Source organism: Fulmarus glacialis, unplaced genomic scaffold (assembly GCF_000690835.1).
Source record: "Fulmarus glacialis isolate BGI_N327 unplaced genomic scaffold, ASM69083v1 scaffold6165, whole genome shotgun sequence".
Classification (NCBI taxonomy): domain Eukaryota; kingdom Metazoa; phylum Chordata; class Aves; order Procellariiformes; family Procellariidae; genus Fulmarus; species Fulmarus glacialis.
The window spans coordinates 27346-33268 of record NW_009213802.1 but is presented as its reverse complement, the minus strand read 5'-3'; positions in this window follow the sequence as shown (position 1 = coordinate 33268).

The following is a 5923-nucleotide window of genomic DNA, read 5'->3' as shown; positions in this document are numbered from 1 at the left end:
AAGTGGAGTAATAGGGAGATCCTTCAGGCATCCCTGGTTTGTTCCTCTGCAAGAGCCCACCACGGCATCACCAGCCACGCAGCACCTCCCCACCACACTCGTGGCTGACGCTTATTTTTCTCCCAGTGGCTGCTAAACCTTTAGCACTTGGGTCTGGTGCAAAGACTTCACGGCACCGGAGGCTGCATCTTTGCACCAGCACATATGGTTTGAGCAACTTGCAGTTTCATCCTGCTTCCCCAGCACAGCCCTGGGGTGCCAGCGACCAGCTTCGCTTCCCCCCTGCCAAACTGCCCTTTCTTTCTTAACACCAGCGCCTTTCCGGATCACATTTCTCCAATTTTTCAATTCCCCCACCTGACTTTTTGATTTTCCCTTCCCTGTGGTGCACCCCGCACTTGCTAAGTGCCACGCTCACCCCTCGAGCAGCATCACTCTGCCTTCCCAGGGAGACCACACGCGCCAAAAGCTGCCGCCTGCCAGAGCTGCTTTGCTACTGGCCCTTCCCAAAAGCTGCTGCCTTGCCTGGGAAAAATCACTTCAGGTCCAGAGCGCTTTCCTGATAACAGAAACCCCAGCAAACAAGCCACCCCCCAGCCAGGCAGCACGGCCACTGTGGGAACAGCAAAGTAGGGGAGGATATTCCCTTTCTGTGCCAGAAAACAGGCAATCGCTCCTTCCCCAGCCAGCCATGGAAATTTAGCCTAAGGGTTTTCAAAAATGACCAGTGATTGTGGGTGCCCGAGCACAATGCTCCCTACAAGTGCCTTTATTTCCAGGAAACACATGCTTCTTGCATTCAGGGAGTCAGCCTGAAGCCAGACAGCCACGGAGACCCCAAACCACCTCCGAAAAGATCTCGGTGGCCCTGATCGGTGAGAGCTGAACAGTTCAGCGGGCAGGAAAAACCCACAGCGCTCAACCTGCTCTGATCGTCCCATCATCCCAGCTGTGTTTCATCAACTTGTTTCTCCAGCTTTGTTTCATAAATCTTGCGATTGCCACTCAAAGCTATCAAGGGCGCCTGGAAGCAGGGGTCTGGTGGCAGAAGAAAGGCTCCGTCCATCACCCCTTCTCCTGCCTCCCAACAACCCCTTTTTCAGAGAACATCCTTGCAAAGCATGAGCTGACCCTTCTAGGAGAAAGCTGCCCAAATGGGGTGTGGTGGTGCATTCCCCCCCGCCTCTCCTGGTCCGCTCCATGATCTCCGAATCTCCCGTTAAACCTTGGCCTTGGTGTAATGAGTCAGGCAGTGAAGTGTCCCTTTACTGCATCAGGAACTCTTGCATAGCTGAGGCTGGGGAACGTACCCATCGTACCAGCAACTTCCAGTGCCCGGCCCAAGTGGGGGACGACAGCGGGGATGATTGTCATCCCCCAATACCCTTATCTGAGTTGTAGCTCAAGTGGAACCATACCATTGTTACTGGAACCTTGAGAATTTTGACGGATGGCTGAAGTCGATCATCTTGCGACCCTATAAACAGCGGTCCCAAGCGAGGCCCTTTGAGCTCTGCTGGACCGCAGCGGGCTGCGCCCAGCATCTCCCTCCGAGTGGGACGCCTCTCAGAGCTCGCGAGCTCTCGAGTTTGCCATGTTCAGAGGACCGTCGCCGACTGACACGGGACCTGGGCTGTGACACTCCTCGGCCAAAACACTCGAGGCTCAACCCTTCGCCCGTTGAGAAATGCCAAGAATTTGACGTGAATATTTCACTGAACTCGAGGGGAATTTTTAACAGGTATACCTTTGTATATTTATCCATCTTCGTGTCTGTGTGCGTGCGAGCGTGAATTGATGGAGGTACCCGCTACCAAATACAGGTTGCTAAAATCTTATGGTCTATCTTAAAACTGTGAATGAGCCTTAGACTGCTGCTAAACACATATCATCCCTTAGACATAAACCGTTGTCCAAGTCTGAGACTAAGAGTGGATCCAGCCACACCTAGACTCCATCAGGAGTTTAGAAAGTAAGGGGGTCTTCTCTGAACCTCGTGACTCAATGGGAGGGTCTCCCTTAGCCTTTTTTTTTCATCCTCGGCCTCTGTATAAGTCATTCTAGCTCAATTCTAACTTGATTTTCCTTTGCATACTTCATCCGTGTAGTAAGTGATAGAGTGAACCTTGCCGTCGAACTCTGTCAAGTCATGCTTTTATAAATTACTATTAAAATCACTTTCTGCTAGTACCTTTGACAGTGATTCTTTAAGCAGCCAGTAAATCACTCATTCATGACAGGGTGCCTCGGGAAAAGGCCCAGGAGGACACACCAACTTTTGGAAAGGCCTGCTAGAAAGCAGATACCGCTGGGCCCTGTCTTGGCTGACTGCATCCACCCGCTAAGCGTATCAACATCGCTCCAGCCCAGCCTTCCATTTGGAAACACCTCTCTGTTTGTGCTCACCCCGCATGCATGGGAGACTTGCTGTAAAGAGCTTCAAAGGTCTCCTATCTCTCCACAAAATCAATGTGGTAGCAATGCCTACGCATCCAGAGCGGTGGCAACACGTCAAATCCCATTGCAATTGCCTCACCTCCGGCGCTTCCCTCCCTTTCCCCTTGTCCTGCCTTTTGTGACATGACAAGGCACGGGCTCTCCAGGGCAGCTCTGTGTTTGTACAGCTCTTGTTTATGGACGGGACCACAGCTAAGCAAACACCTGCAAGCAAGAGAGTGCCCACTCACTGCTCTGGAAGTAGAAACCCAGCACGCGTTGTCAAACAAGAGTGCTCTCAATAACCCAGGCCCTACCCCAGCTTTCACAATAGAAATTAGTCACGGCACACCAACAAGAGCGGTAAATAGGGCAACAGGAGATAAAGTTTGCAATGGAGACCTCACTTGTCCTCCCTTACGTACCTGAGATACCCCTTTCCTTTGTCTCCTGCCTTTCCAGACCCATTAAAGGCACAGGGACTCTCTGCTCCTGAGGCAGAGGTACTTCGTATTTTGCTTTAGATACCAACTGTTGCTCAAGAAGCTAGATAGCACCAACACCCAGTCCCCAAGAGCATCCCCAGGCTTTTCCAGCTAAATTTCAAGGTGGTTTTGTCCACCCACATTGGTCACAGGGGTCTGACTTCAGCAGATGATAAAACATGACCCAGAACATTTGCAATGTTTGACCATACAAACAAGGGCTCCAGAATGGCTCAAAGGTGTCTTTAAATATTTCAATACTGCGGGATTTGGGGCATTGAGGAGTTACTCTTCCTCTGAAAGAGAAGGCAGGAGCCCGTGGATCAACCAAGGCTTTGGCAACATGAGGAGCATTGCGAGCACAGCTGGGATAAGGTGCTACTTAGGTAACTTTTGCTGACACAGATGTATCCCCTCCAGGTGATGTAAGCTGGGTTAGCAGTGGTCAGTTTTGCCACTCTTAAGTGCATTTATTTCAAGGCCTTTGCCGAGATACCATTATCTGTCATCAGAGTGGACTTTTACACCAGCAAACATCTGCAGCACAGGCCTGACCTAGGCTCACATCTGGCTGCTGAGCACAGTGGCGTTACCTTGTAAAACACTAGCAGGTTGGTACTTGTATGAGGGTTTGGTTAGAAGTTCATTTATCATCAGTTAACTTGGCATCGTTATTTTCGCAGAAGGCTAGCCTGGACACTGCCTGACCCTTTGCTGCAAGCTGCAAACAGCAGTGTTTTACCCAAGGATGGGGGAGCAGAGAGGAGATCCAATACACAGTAGGTTGAAGCTACACATAGTTTTACGTCTTTTTAAAGGCAAAAAGGAAAAGGAGCACCAATACAATACCTGACAGCGTAACAGCAGATGAAAACAGAGGTGCTGCAGGGGTACCCCTACAGAGTATATCCTTCGCACACCTCACAAGCTACCCTGCCATGGGAGCTGGGCTGGGGAGGACAGGGCAGGGGGGATTAAAGCACTCCTCAGCAGAAAAAGCAGAGACCGTCTCTCTGTAAATATTGCCAGGCAGGGAATAAGCCAGCGAGGGGCCGCATCCCGTGACAGCCTGGGGGAAGGGGGAGCAGGACCTTCCCGTCCGCCTGGTGCGGCAGCGGGGCTGGAGGAGTTCTGCTCCCCTGCGAGCTAACGTGGGCTTCGGCACACGCCTCTGCCCTAGGGAAAAGCACAGATACACACAGCGAGGAGAGCGCCCCGGCCCAAAACCATTTACATGCGCAACGTGCAGCAAGGGGAAAAGCGAGGGCAGGAAGGGGCAGGGAGGGAACAGGCCGAGCTCTGCACAAGTAACCAGTGCGGCAACTCGAGTGTTGTCCAAAAGTTGTGCTGGCAAATTTACAGGATCCCAATGTCAAACTGCACATTCGGAGCAAAGGTAAATAGGCACAAAAAGCAGGAACAATCCGAGGAAAATTACACCCATCGCTGAAGGCAGATTGGGCGATTCCAACATCTAAAGGATGAAAAAACAGAACAAAGAGAAGCTTAAAAATTAATCCTTAATTAACTGCTTCTGAAACCTGTCGAAATCAGTGCCTGCATCTCATTTGCTAACGGACCTGTCAGCAGCTTCTTAGGCTGCAGGGGTCATGGTAGCAACAGAAAGTGCTGCTTTCTTCTCAGGTTTGATACCTGTTTTGCTCACTAAGTGCTTTCAATGTTTTCAGTTTAGGTGGTGTACTCAAAAAGCTCTTGCAAGCAGTAGATGGGCGAAGGATTTCACCTACAGCCTCCCTCAGCCACTGGCACAGGGAAGAGAGAAAAATGTTTCTTGTGATTTTAATACAGCAGATAAATCCCAATACCAGGGATGCTGCACACATGTATCTATCCCGTAGGACACACTGTGCCTCCAAACACTGGATCAATAGGCACCAGGTAGACAGCATCAGCCCAGTGTCACATCTCTGCCACAGCCCCCTTTCAAAAACTTCAGAGAAAACATTTGAAAAATAAGTTGTGACTCTCCTCCACAAAGCCTCGGGCCCACTTCCAGCAGCTGAAGAGGCCAGTAGGTCTCAAAACAACAGATTTAACATCCCATCCGAAATGCTCCTTACCAAGCAACAACTGTCTACAGTTATCAAACAGCCTGAACATCCACTTGCCTTTCCAAGCTTGATCTATTTTTGGTTTCTGCAATATCTGCTGTCACCAAGTCTGTTTTATTTACTCTGTATGTGATTCACCCACACTGCTGTTGGAACATGCACGCTGCTTCCATCAGAGGAGGGGATGGGACTAGTGCATTCGCTCCCTCTTATTTCTCTCTCTTTCCCCATTGGGAGTCCCCATGATCATTTCACACGAAAGAACTAATCCAACACCCCTGCTTGGAGTACGGTCACCTAGAGCAGGCTGCCCCCGCCCATGTCCAGTTGGGTTTTGAGTATCTCCAAGAATGGAGACTCCACCACCTCCCTGGGCAACCTGTGCCAACGTTCAACCACCCTCATGGTACAAAAAAGTGTTTTAAGTAGAATTTCCTGCATTTCAATTTATGCCTCTCATCCCATCATTGGGCACCACTGAGAAGAGCCTGGCTCCATCTTCTCTACTCTCCTATCAGGTACTCATACACATCAGTAAGATTCCCCCTGAGCCTTCTCTTCTCCAGGCTGAACAACTTCAGCTCCTGCAGCCTCTCCTCATATGACAGAGGCTTCAACCCATTTATTATCTTCCTTGCCCTTCACTGGATCCACTCCAGTGTGTCCATGTCTCTCTTTTACTGGGGAGCCCAGCATTGGACACAGCATGCCAGATGTGTCTCACCAGGGCTGAGTAGAGGGGAATAACCTGGTCATTTTTGAATGGCTCAGTCTTTCTTTGGTTTTGCTAACCACTAGAATAAAAGCAGCTGCTATGAACTTTCTATTGAACTAGGAAACTGCCTTCCCAATGCACACCTCAGCCAGAATTTTCAGGCCTTGACATTTTCACGTGAACACAGCTTTGTTTCCTACAATGAACAGGAATGC